We start from the raw sequence: 14,267 nt of genomic DNA on the forward strand, positions 1-14,267 counted from the left end.
TACGTCGGTGGGTTGGTCTGTATCGTACAACAATTAACCTGTACGTACGGACGTCAATGGCCTGTTACGGAGCAGGATTGCCAGAGCTTACTATCCCTGTTACATTGCCGTAGGTGCCATATCTACTTTAACTCCAAACGGTAGTGCCCTAGGACAATGAAAATTGGGGAAATGGGAATATCGTTGACGATCAATATTGCCGGTTCATGAGAGCAGCTCCTGTTGTTTCTGAGCGCCATGTCAATAAAACAGCCAATGATACTCAAGCACGGGTTGCTCAGGGCTTAGCAATCAGGTGTTCGTTGGTCTTACAAGTGTAGCATAGACACAATGTGCTGTATTTAAATAACTTCAGTCGATTGAATGAAGTCATTTCACGATCGGGAAGGGCTTTGGTGCCGATAAATATGGTTTTGGTGGTTTTGCTCGACTGAAAGAGTAACAAGTCAAGCAAAGGATAAAAGTTTACTATCCTCGAACACAGTTGGGTTATTTGTATATTTCAGTATCATCACAGCGACCTGTACATGTTAATATGGTCGTGCATGATTGCTGAATGAAGGGGCGGTGGGGAAGGCTAGTAGTTAAAGCGTTCGCTCTTCACGCCGAAACGCCGAGTTTGATTCCGACATGGATATAATGTGTGAAGCCCATTTCTGGTGACATCCGCCGTGATATTGCTGGAATATTGCTAAAACCATACCCTTTCTCGCATTCATTGTTGGATGAAAAACAGTTATGAATGCCAGGAACTGTTATACGATCAGACAAATAGAACATTTTGACCACCCGATTCTCTTTAGTCTCCAATGACGAGGATCCGGTATTATACCCACCCTTGTCACACGTGGACTATTCTGCACAGGACTATCCCTTTGATCAAAGTACTCAAGTTAATGGGGCCGGTCAAAGAGGACAAGCAGGACGTGCACTGCGATGAATAAGCATTTAAACATTTGTCAATGAAAATACGTTTTTCCTCATCCATATTTCACGGTCACTTGTTTCAATACAGATCAACGTTACTATGAATATATCAAACCACACAGTAGTGAGTTTACATATACCTCCAGGATTGTCGCCTCACTAACTGTGAGGCCCTGTGTAATCCATCGTTTTGCAATGAGCGTGACGGAGCCTTGGTTTCAACAAAGCGTCGACATCCACATTCTGAGTGATAGTGCTTCTGGCCTGCAGACTGTCTTGATTCAAGTGTTGCATAAAAGTGCCCTTTTTTATTCAAACAAAATCTTTAAATAAAACTTTTTAAAAGTGACAGATGTAATTCAAATACTTGCTATGAAGAGCCGTTTCGATTCAAATACTTCCAAAAAGTGACCCGTTTAATTCAAATGCGTGCTATAACGGATCGCGTTGATTCAAATAGTTTTAAAAAGTGTCCAGTTTAATTCAAATACTGCTAAAGAAACATTCACAGTTTGAATAATTCATAAAAATCCAGGAATGTATCAGTGCTCCTTCGTGGCTCCGTCCTTTGATGACAGTTTTCAGCGTCAACTGCAATGTCCTCAGAGATCTCGACTTTAAGGCGAGACACTCTACAGGTAATATATAGGTCCTCGATACTAATCTCTGTGTGATGGTAAGACCATAGCTCTCAGAAACGAGAGTGTGTAGGTGTAAAGCGTCCGGTGCTTGATATACCAAAGCATTTGAGCGTGAATGGAAAACTGGTAGCGGAAGAAATATGTCCAGATCACGAACTTCTATTGGGCGAAATATGGATGAAGGACCTGCATACATTCGTTGATTGTCACATACCTAATTTGCATAAAACGTGTCTGACGTCACGAAACAAGACGTCGTTCTGTAAACAAACCAAATAATCCAAAGAAAAACTGTCTTCAGAATACAAATAGCACCTTCTATGGAAACGTTTTTCAAATATGCTTTTACTAGATCATTAGTACCCAAAATGGTGAATGCTGGTTGACTGGAATGTTGAAGACTCGACGCTGATTGGTTGATTGGAGTGTTCGAAAGACGAGGTCACCCGTGGAGGGCTTTGTCAGATCTCATATGAAAGTTTGTATCGAAGTAAATAGAATTGACAAAAACACATTCCTGAAGAGGAGCTGGCTGTACGATTCCGACTGGATCACGTGATGCTAGAGGTCACGAAAACATAAAAGTATCCTGCCCCTGGTGGCATCTGTCACAAATACACTCAAAGCCAAGTCATTTGATCACTAAAAAACAATCGAACTTAAAGAACCTAAATTTTACTATGCTCGTCGAACCATCATTTATAAAAAGTGAGAATGGTTAATGGCATCTGACCTAATTATTGTCAAATTTGAATCAAATTTGGAAATGTTTTACGTGATTCTTGTTCCAAAAACACCGCTACTTAGTTCCCTTAAAAACAGACCACATGGTGTGAATATAGTCCCTTTGAAGTTGTTCATTCAATCCATTCATCCAAGATTATCTCATAAGGTGTATGCTTGTCGAGCGCACGGACACTTTACTCCACGAAACAAACCCCAGTCAAACCGGAAGTGGATTTATGTAACTATTGAGCGAGAGTTTAAATCTCTCTTTGATGTCGTCCATCGTACAATGACCCAAATCTAGGTCTTCGGACAACGACCAAAGATGCAGGTTCGTGCATTAGTAATACACGGTAATCAAATTAGAAATCAAATACAACCCATCAAAACCATACCAAATCATCGAGACAAGCTACTCTAGTTTTCACTGAAAAAAACCCCAAAAACATGGCGATGGCAACATCAAACTAAATCAACTGATATTGTCTCTCCTTCACGACGCATGTTACAATGAACCTCCCTCCGTGATTAATTGAACCAACTTTTTGGATGAGTAATTTAACGATTCTCAATAATGTTTCGTGTGACTCTACTTTGCATTCGCCATCGAGTAAATCTACCACAACTGGCAAAGCATCCTTTGTCTAAAAGGGGTCATAGTATTATTGCGTGCTTGTATCGGCAAGCCAGAACACTAGTAATTTGGGGAGCAGCTTCACCAATATTTACACTGTATTATACCCTATTTCGTGCCGTATCATTAGGCGAAAAATGAAATGACTTCGTTTTCTAAATTGTTGCTCTTCATTATTCAGCACTGAAGAATAAATCATAACAGTTGATTCCAAACGTGATTTTATCACGTCCCATTGCGCAAATAAATGGATATTGTTTACTAATAAACATGGCTGCAGGCTGATACTCGCTGTTACCAGTCTGTTACAACCGAAACAGCGAATATGTTAACACTTTAGAAACGTGTTCGTGAGAAGAGTAGAAGTCGATTTTTCATCTTATTCAGAAATGTTTTGAATGTTTGTGGTAGGGATTGGACAATCAATAGCGCAATTAGAACGCCGACTACTCCATTTTAAAGGGATCGGCGACAAGCAGATTAAGGGTTCTTTTCACTGCAAATCGTGTCGTCACATCATCATACGATTACGATTGATACAGGCAAGAGAATCGTAGTACTCCTGACACAGGGCACAGACGTATTTATAATTATTATTTCTGCAGCTAAATTTTATATGAAACGATAAGTAAAAATCCTTTCTAACATAGATGCATAATTATGATTTTTACGTAATCGTAAATTTTCTAGTTAAATAATCATGTTCAAAAATGAAAATAACTTTGACTAACTCTAAATTTCGGTTTCATCTTTACAAACTGCCTCCTACTTCCAGTTGTTGATTACTCGAGTAATGCATGATATTCTATGAACAGTAAAACAAGAGCTATGAACTTCGCCATCACGTCTTAATCGACGCTGAAACAGTCGTCATGAAACATAAAGGTAACACCTGCATCGATGCCGGTCACATTGCAGCGCTTGCAATTAGCTTAATGTATTACAAATACGCTTAATGGAACAGTGAACTGATTCGACCTGCACAAAGTATTTGAAAGTAATTCATTTTACCGCCAGGGTAAACAGGGGACAGAAACTTTAAGTAACGACGGCCACAGCGGTGACGTCGACGACAACGAAAACGCTATGAGAGAACGCTAGTACTATACAGGATACTTACTTTAGGTTTTATGCATTGATCCTTTCCCAAAGTTACAGAATCGCCCCACAAAAAAAAAATTAACACCAAAGAATTGTTCTTATTTTCTGGAACAGATTCCATTTGGTGTGGAAGACAAAATTAGAAAGGAAAAAAAATATGAATGGACCCCCAAATTAGCGGTGCCGCCAAGTACTAGTGTAAAACTCTTTTAGGGACATTATCAGTGACCTAAATGCACTACAAAGGTACGCAATATTTCTTATTTTGATATTATACAGAACTTTAACATACCTGATTTGGAGAGTTCTGTTCCCGTGATCCAAACTATTTTTACATAAAGGAAACGGCGAATGAAGCGGTGTGCGCCTTTCTGCGCGTCGTCTGCTTGTGATGGTTCTGTTTCGTATGATCGCAACAAATGACTCCAATTGCGTGTCTGACCTACTTGGGTAAATGAAAAGGGTTGTGTAATCATTTTTGTTGACACAGAATCAAGAATGAGACGGCTCGAATCCCATGCACCCTGTTTCTGCAAGTCTTCAAAGGTACAGGTCCTAATCACAAAGCACCAAGTTTTAGAGCTAAACTCACCTTTAATCCTATTTGTGCCGCTACAATTGTCCAGACGTCCTCAATTAAACATCCAGAAACTTTGAGACCACACACTTCATAACTTTTTGAAGAAAGATTTTGGCCCGGCTACTTTTTCTTTGAAAGCCCATCCAAGTAAGCCTGAGCCGACCTTCTTCAAGCACTCACGTCCCTCTAGGAATTGTCGTCTGCCTCACTTGGGCGACGTCTGCTGCGAGAGGCAAGTCACGTGGCTTCGCCAGAGCCTGTTACTTAGAGGCGGGAAACCCCAGAGGTAAAACTCTCAACTTGTAGAACGAACGACTTCAAACTCCGAAGTCTAGCTTTCTCAACTTAGTGCTGTATTCCTCCTCAGCATAACCCTGTCACCACAATACACGATCAAATATTAGCTTTACTGCCGCGAATCTGGCTCTGATCACGTTTCATGGAAAGTCAGGCACGATATTGGTCTCCCAGGTATCAGGAAATCCCACCCTTCTCGTCTCCGCGTTGATTCGCAGACTGATCAGTGATCGAACTTAGAGACGGTTTATGATTGGAGACTGGTCGACTGCTGCTGACGCCAGTGACCTCCTGGGGGTCGAACTCGGCCACTGGGGATGTTATGATATAATGTCCACAAACCACTGACCCTCCAGCGTTCATAAATATGACCAGAAGTTTGACTTGAGATTGGAGCAAACGAGAGCAATCGATTATGGATAACGGTATAGTAATGTGGACGGTCACTGTCACTGCGAGTGAAATTGGTAACGCGGACAAATTCCATAGCATTCAAAGCCGCCGCTCGGCCACCTGTATTTAAGTCTGAACACCCGCCGTAAAGGAGCACCAACGTTCATTGTAGTTCCCAGCTGTACAGAAAGACAGACATCTGATGTCAGGCAAAGTATGACTAGCTCATTGGGTCGAGAATAGCTCTCCTTGAATGAAGGGTTTGGTAAACGATGAGTGTTTATTGCGAAAACACGAGGATCGCAGTGGTATCAATCTACTTTAAACAGTAACGGATCCCGAGACGTTTAGTCGGATTTTTTTCAGTCGGCAAACAATTTGAACCAGGGAGTTTGGTTACAAAACTGAAGACCTACAGACTATATTTAACATGGCCATGCTGTCTATACCTGTAAACAGCTGGAGTGTGTCTGTATGTATCGGAAACATCTCGCCTCTTCCACTATTTCTATCTGCAGTCGCATTGGTCGTAGTAGTAGTAGTAGTCGCACATTTAATACTACGTGGTTACTGTTGCTTCTTCTTCTTCGTCTACTACTACTACTACTACTACTACTACTACTGCTGCTGCTGCTACCTATTGCGACTACTACTACTGCCTCTACTGCTGCTGTCTCTACTGCTACTACTACTACAACTTAATGCCACACTAAAAACGGCGTAAAAACATACTCATTCACTGCTGTTACTACTGCTTCTACAACAACAACAACAACAACAACTACTACTACTACTACTGCTTACTACAAGGGAAATAATTGAGTTATTTTACCGTCCTTCGTTCACGGGTTTCTATGATTTACCATTAGTTGCTACAATTAAATGCTAACGCCAACATATGGATGAAATACTGCCGATGTGACAATAGCTCACTCACTCACCCATTGCTATAAGGACGGCGAGGGAGTCTAGTGGTTAAAGCGTTCGCTCGTCATGCTGATGACCTCTGCTGCTGCTACTACCACCACTGACTACATTTTACTGACAACATGACTGAAACATGGGATCAGGAAATCGACACATTTTCTATCGTTCCTCAGAAAGATACGACTGGTAATGTGTGGCATGATTACAAATGGTAGAACCACGGCCTTCAAACAACAGTAGTCTTACTGATATAGCTGCCCTTTCTAATGCTGTCTGTTATTACCCTCCCATAGTGATCCCCTTGAAGATCAAAAAAAGAATTATTCTTCAGCAACCCGTGCTTGTCTCCCACTGTGAAGATCAGGGTTAGAATTGGCCTTCAGCACTCCATCTCCTTCCGTGATGATCTGGGTTATAACTGACCTTCAGCAACCCATGCTTCTCTCTCGTCATGAAGATCTCAGTAAGAATTGGTCTGGTCTTCAGCAACCCATGCTTATCTCTTGTGAAGATCCAGGTTTTATGATTGACCTTCAGCAACCCACGCTTATCTCCCGCCATGAAGGTCCGAGATAGACCTAGTCTTCACCACCCCCATGGCTGGCTTCTGCCGTGAGGATCCGCATTAGAATTGGTCAACCCATGCTTGTCTCCCACCGTGAAGATCCGAGTTAGAATTGATCTCTGGCAACCCGTAGCTGTCTCTCTGAAGGAGTATCCGAAATAGGATTGGTGTTCAGCAACGTAATCTTGTATCCCGCCGGGTTTTAGTTGGTCTTCAACGACCTTTGGCTGTCTATTGCTGAACAGCTATGATTTGCTTATTGCAACAAAAACTGAAAAACACACACCAAAAAACCAAAAACCTCCCCCTAAATACAAAGAAGGTGAAAAACGGAAAAAAGTGACATGATATATATGTCTAACCTTTATGCCATATTTATGATTGTCATGACAACCCCATGAAAATCCATGTTAGAATTGATCTTCAGTAACCCATGCATGGTGTAAGAGGCGACTAAAGGGATCGAGTGGTCGGACTCGCTGTGTTGGTTGACTCATGTCATCGTATCCCACATGAGTAAATCGATGCTCATTATGTCGATCACTGGGTTGTCTGGTCCAGACTTGATTATTTACAGATGGAACATTGCTGAGTGCAAGAAAAAAAAAAAGAAAAAGAACCAAATCACTCATCACGCGATGTAACTCACATCTCTACCTTGTCGTAATACTGCTGAATGTGTCGTCAAACCAAACCTTGCCGTAACCGAAAAACACGTATCCAGTGTAAGAACTGATTCACTATTTTGACGAAGTAATATAAAATCACCAGCTGTCAACAACAGCTTACGTACATTCGTTCTGATTTCAAATAATAGTAACAAGATAAAGAGGGAAAGGAAATACCACCGACTTAGAACAGCTGTTATCTTCCACCAAGCCGTATGAATCAAACCTATCGACTCCACTCGAGCATAAACAGTGCTTAGTTCGCTATTGTGTAGTTCGTCCACGTTCAGGGTCGAGAAACAGACCAGTGTGGTTTGATTGAGGTAAAGTTTATTGATCCAATCGCTCTGTAAGTGACATTAAAATACATTGAGGATAAATAGTAAGTATAAAATCAACATTAAACACACTTCTTCGAATTAGTGCAAAAGAAAAAACTCAACTGATACACGAAGATCATTAATGTCAAATTCCAGGCTTACATTAGTCTGCCAAACAGACCCTGTAACAAATATACCCAGTATACGCCATGTAGGTGTAGAATATGTGCCATGTCTAGATTAAAGCAGTTCTGAAAATGAAGAAAATCTTTGGGCGCCTTTTTATTATGTTATATAGGGAGAATTTAGGAGCCATCCTTTCCGCAAAAATATATTCATGTCTGAGAGAAAATTGTAATCCTTGCTTACATCAAAGGAGTAAAGTAATCGTTACTGATCATTAGTGCTTGTTCTTATATTACATAATAATCCTCTGACGGCCTCGATTATAAGTCAAGCAGTGCCTATACGTATTCCCATCACAAGACGTCCCTCCTCTCTGATTTACTGGGCCGTAAGGTGTCTGTATATGTTCGTATTACACAACACAAATCTGGAATTGTTATGGCTTTCAATTGCGCCACAAAGTGCCTGTACATATGGTCTTATCACCCTTCATCCATCTGAATTCCTCGAAACTATTTATTGGACCATAAGTTGCCTGTATATATGGTCATATCATACGACATCCAGCTGAATTTCTCGAAGCTGTTTGTAGGGCCATAAGGTGCCTATATGTGTTCATGGTATACGACATCCATCCGAATTTGTCAAAGCTATTTTGGGGCCATATGATGTCTGTGTATGCTCATATCATACAGCATCCATCTGAATTTCTCGAAGCTATCTACTATTCCAAATGTCACACTAACATCCCATAATATGATGAGCGTTGATTTTTATCCATAACCGCATACGCTGTCTGACCCGGAGCTATTTATAAGACCAAATTATTTGATTCCTGCATATGATTCAGTGAATGAGTGAGTGATTTAGTCGCCTATAGCAATATTCCAGCAACATGACGCCGGGGGACACCAGAAATGGGCTTCATACCGTATCCACGTGGGGAATCGAACCCGCCAACCGTGTGTCGAGTTTTCTTTTACGCCGCACTCAGCAATATTTCTGCAATATGGCGGCGAAGGATGACTCCAGCTGCAGCTTTCCAACTGTCAAATGGATGCGAGCATCGATATTTTTTCGAGAACACTTGCCATCATCACTACTTGATGGTGAATCGTATCTACAGTAGACCACGCTTATAACGAACTAAAAGGAACACTAATTTCAGTTCGTTATAACCAGTGTTCGTTATATGAATTTCGACTAAAATGTACTATACGAGGACTAAACACAATCTCTTGTATCCGTTAGCTGATTATAACCGGAGTTCGTTAAACGCGTTTCGACGAAAATTTACAATGCGAGGGCTAAACAGAGTTTTGTATCCGTTAGTTCGTTTATAACGGTTGTTCGTTTTACGCATTTTGACTAAAATGTACACGAGGGCTAAACTAATATAGTTTTTTTATCCGTTAGCTCGTTATAACCGTGTTCATTGCAAACATAATCTGTTGCACATACGTATGATAAGTCGACGTCGCTCATTGGATTCGCCTAGATTTGTGAAATTATGGAGATAGTGGGGTAGTGGTTAAGGTGTTCGCCTGTCTCACCGAGGACATGGATTCGATTCCCCAAATCATACAGTGTATGAGGTTCATTTCTGGAGTTTCCAGCCGTGAAATTGCTGGAATATTGCTCACACTGACTAAAAATCATACTCACTCACAGACAAAGGCGGCACAGCGTTACAAATAGATTCCGACACACTGTCACTAGCTCGTGGGGCTAATTACCCAGAAATTTCACTGGCCCTTCAGACACTTTACTGGTAAGTATAATTCATGATAATTTATAGACAATAAAACAACGCATATGAGAAAATATCATTTCACAAATTAATTGTTTCAGACTATTAGCTCTAAGTCTCCGACATTGATGGGACACACTCTAAGAATACCCATACCTTTTCAAATTATCTTCATATTAAATTATGTTATCTTAAGGACTTCAGCCATAATCACTGTAAGAATCCTCCACATCATAATTGTCTGGACCCGTGAAGGTCCCGGGGTAGAATAGGCCTTCAGCAACCCATGCTTGCCATAAAAGGCGACCATGCTTGTCGTAAGAGGTGACTAACGGGATCGGGTGGTCAGGTTCGCTGACTTGGTTGACACATGTCATCGGTTCCCAATTGCGCAGATCGATGCTCATCTTGTTGATCACTTGATTGTCTGATCCAGACTCGATTATTTACAGACCGCGGCCATAGAGCTGGAATAGTGCTGAGTGCTGTGTAAAGCTAAACTCACTCACTCTAACATTCGAAAATACCATTCGAATAATGGGTGATTCTATTCGCCCAGCAGCAAGGCTCAAGGAGGAAGGTGGACCTGATTCTGTGAAAAGAACAGTAACTAACATCGTGCAAAATGGTGATGCGTTTGGCAGTCTTGGGAATATTAAACTCTTCCAGACCCATTTTAACTTGGCAGAGACTGCATCAGAGATGCTGCCATCACTGTCATAGCAGCTGTCACAATCAGAATCTTCAACTGTTGAGCTTCACCACCCTCTGCCTCATGTTCATGTAAATCTATCTGCTCATCATGTCTTACTTCCCCCGATTCTTGGGGTTGGAGAACCTTCTTTAGCCGTCTGGGTTTTGCTTTCAGCCAGCGGTGAATCACTCGGCTAATACTCATGCCCCTCAGAAGTGACTGTTGATGCTATTGCTTACTATTTAGATAGTTTTTGTGCATTTGCCTATTTGTTTAATGTTTTTTGGGATGATGCTGCCGTTAAAATTAGCAAGTCAGGATTCAGGAAACATGATCAGCTCCTAAATTATCACTAGCCAGGCGGAACAGCTTCAGTAACTTTGAGAGGCCTGAGCAAAGGTCAACTAGCATTTTGCTAGCGGGCGGGCAGTTACTTCGAACACACTGAGTGTGCACACTGATTAATCAAGTAATCAATCATTTGAAAATTTGTATATCGGCTTATTTAATACGGCGCTGAAGGCTCAACATTTTGGGGGGTTAGAATCTCACAAAAGAGCTTTAATATATCACCGATTAAGAGAAATGATGTTCCAGTTTTTCTATGCATATTCCGACGGTGGGGTAACCTAGTGGTTAAAGCGTTCGCTGGGTTCGACTCCCTACATCGACTTGATGTGTGACGTCCATTTCAAGTAGTGTCACACGCCTTGATATCGCCTTCTTTCTTTAAGGAAAATGATAATTTGACAGGAAGAAGCATAAATAAACCATAAAATATTTTCGGACAAAACAAGATATTTACAAAACCATTTTTATTCCGTACTGTACGGAAAGTGGGTTATCAGTTGTCCCAGTCTTGTCATATCAAACGACGTTTAACGAAGGTACTGACTGGCGTTAACAAAAACAAGCATTGGTCCTAAATAGTAGACCCGCACACGCACGCACGCACACACACATGGATACACGGTACGCGATCCTGACAGCAACTACAAACCACATTTAACTTCACTCAATTACTAAATTCCCATCTTCCAGGACAATACCGTCTGTAACATTGTTTTACACAAACTCCATATTATATCGGCTACCATTTGAAGCCACGGTCCAAATGAAATCTGATAAAGTTTAAGTAGACGTGTAATCCCCAAACAGGGCGTAAACGAATAAATAAGATTTAAGCAGCCAGCCATCACTGGTCACCGATTTCCCATTAAGGAGAACTATAAACGCTCCGATCAATACTAGCAGGTAAAATTAGGTATGTTCCACCAGGTTATTAAAATATCAGAACGCGGAGTTTGTTTAATCTGCGAACTAAGTATCTATGGAGCATGCCGAAGGTTAACACAAACAGTGGAGAGCTACTGGGGCAGTGGGGAATATAGCCCGACTGATGAGCACGGACATCGTAAAGCTATTAAGTTCAGGTCATGCCCTGCACAAAGTACCGTTGTGTACCTTTAGCTGAGCCTTGCTGTGATATCCTCGGATCATCTATTGACATGCAATTGCTTTACAAAGGTAACGGTTCATATAGAAAACGCAAATGTATCTTGTCAGTAATGTGTTCGTCTTACATGCGATCTGGTTTTTGCACAGTCGTATACTGTATGAACATGAAAATTCACGTTGCAGAAACGCCCTGAATAAACTCTAGAGCGAGTTAGTGAGTGAGTATGGTTTTACACAATATCATATAACACAATATGAATAATGTTTTCGAGACACAGTTCTTTATTCCGAAAAAGCCGAACAATTTTTGTTGATCTGGAACCTCCCCTACACCCCCTCTCTTCCCACCCCTACCAAAACACACATCACACACACACAAAATACCCCAACAACCCCAAAGCCCACCAAAAACAAAAAAAAAGGAATAAGAAAAAAAAATCCAGAACGAAGCATTAAACAACAAAAAATAAGTAACGAGAAGCAACAACAAAAGCAAATCAAAGACAATGCGACAAAGAAAGAAAGAAGAATCACAACAACACCACAAGAACAGAAACACAAACAAACAAAGAAACAAACAAAAACAAAACAATTCATGAAAATTCCAGACGTCCTGCATTCCCGGCGAACAATAATATTTTGGCTTATTTTCCCAGACCAAATGAAAGTAATACATCTAAGTCGGCGAGTTTGTCTATGGCTCATCCCGTCTTTCCGCACCTCAGGTGAACCCTCGCCTGTCCCCCAACTCAATCAAGAAACACCCTGCTGTGAAAGTCACAATCATCCCAGCAACTGATAAGCTTGCAACCTTTCTCTGTCTATTAGCCAGCATCCTCGACAGTGACTAGCAAACACATAAACAACGGTGAAGCTACTCAACGCTTTTATAGGATTTAATATAAGTAGGTTTCCAGCCATATATCTGGTGATAGATATACCCTGCTTAAACGTCGAAGTGCCGTGACTCACATCAAATGGCCTATGTGTTGTAACATGCCTTGTACTGGAGAGACTATTGAAATCCTTAGGAAGGTGTCTTTTGTTTTAATTGCTGTGAAGGATTTGTAAAACTAGACAAGACCTTTTCCTGGAAGTACTTCTGTGTTTCAGCGGGAGAAGAAAGGTAAGCTGTTCCGTAAAAGGCGCTCAATAAAATAAATGTATTTACGTTTTTATCTTCAGCTGTAGGTCACACTTAATAGACATTATGTTTCTGCATGGAGTTTATTAACCTGGGAAGATACATACAGGCATAAATGCAAAGGATACATTACATAGGCAGGAACATACGGTTGCAAAACAGATAGAGTGAGTTTTTAAGCGAGTTTGCCTTTAGCAATATTCCAGCAATATCACATCTGGGACACTCAAACCTGGGCTTCACACAGTAGCCACCAGGCTAATATGAGGGTATGACACGATGACAGTAAAGTCAGAGAACCAAATAATCTGCATAGAGAGAACATGGTTTTGTAAGTGTTGTAATCCTGTGTACCGTATCCTGTATGCAATCAGGATGACACAAACCCATGATTGAACGCAAGAGCAACGACGCTGAATTTGACATAATGACACGAATACGAGATCGGACCTGGACATTCAGTTCTGTGTATGAGACAAACAAAGGTGAGATCAGACAAGCCAGTGACTGAAGCATGAACAACGACACGGGGAACGACGACACATAATCTGTTGAGTCACAGAGTCTGACCACCAAGACCGCCTTTCTCAAAGCACAAAGGTGATCGTAAGTCCCTAAGGTAACCTTAGTGCAATGTTAAAGAATGGGAGTTAAGGTTAACCTTAGAAAATGTTGCTTAGTGAAAGGAGCCCCTAATCCACACGGTATGCAAGGTGATATTGGAGTTCAGTCCTGTCCAGCTTATAATTCAAATGCACAGTGCCTGTGGGTACACCGCCAGTAGTACCATCGCCACCACATCCACCCCCACCCCACCCCACAAAAATTAAAACAAACAGAAAAAAAACCCAAAAACAAAACAAAACAAAAAACCCCACAAAATAAAACAAAAAGAAATTGTTAACTAACTAACTAACTAACTAACTAACTAACTAACTAACTAACACAAAAATATCACCTACAAAAAAATAGAATAAACGAACATCAAAACAAATGTGGACAATTAGATAATGAACAAAACACAAGCATATCCAGGTGGATATTCTCGTCTCGGGCAGGAACTATGATAGAAGCGAGTTGAGTCGTCTCAGGACCAGGTATATGGTTACTTTCTAATGGCTCCCAATGTACACAGCGCTGCCTTTGATGTCCCAGGATCAATAAGAGGGAACGTCACTCTATGGAAAAGTGTTAGGGACATTCCAAGAATCATATCAGCTTAATGCAACTAGGTTCAAGACGCCAAGGGAACATGATGGGGACTTTGGTAATTGTGAGTGCGGTAATGTGACGAGCAGCAGAATGTTAGTGTCCAA

The 14,267-nt window shown here is 41.1% G+C and overlaps 1 protein-coding gene across 4 annotated transcripts in view; it reads right to left on the minus strand.

The window, feature by feature from the left end:
* LOC137297848 (sodium-dependent dopamine transporter-like) overlaps positions 1–14,267 on the minus strand; it is a 112,137-nt gene that overhangs the window by 63,376 nt on the left and 34,494 nt on the right. Inside the window, exon 1 of one of the 4 annotated variants that reach the window (XM_067829827.1) lies at positions 4,622–4,707. The exons of 2 other annotated variants lie outside the window; for them this stretch is intronic. The gene's annotated coding sequence lies outside the window, so the exon portion shown is untranslated. Of the gene's footprint in view, positions 1–4,321; positions 4,408–4,621; positions 4,708–14,267 lie in introns of those variants that run through there. One more of the 4 variants, XM_067829820.1, reaches the window with a different exon arrangement.

Source organism: Haliotis asinina, chromosome 1 (genome assembly GCF_037392515.1).
Source record: "Haliotis asinina isolate JCU_RB_2024 chromosome 1, JCU_Hal_asi_v2, whole genome shotgun sequence".
NCBI lineage: Eukaryota > Metazoa > Mollusca > Gastropoda > Lepetellida > Haliotidae > Haliotis > Haliotis asinina.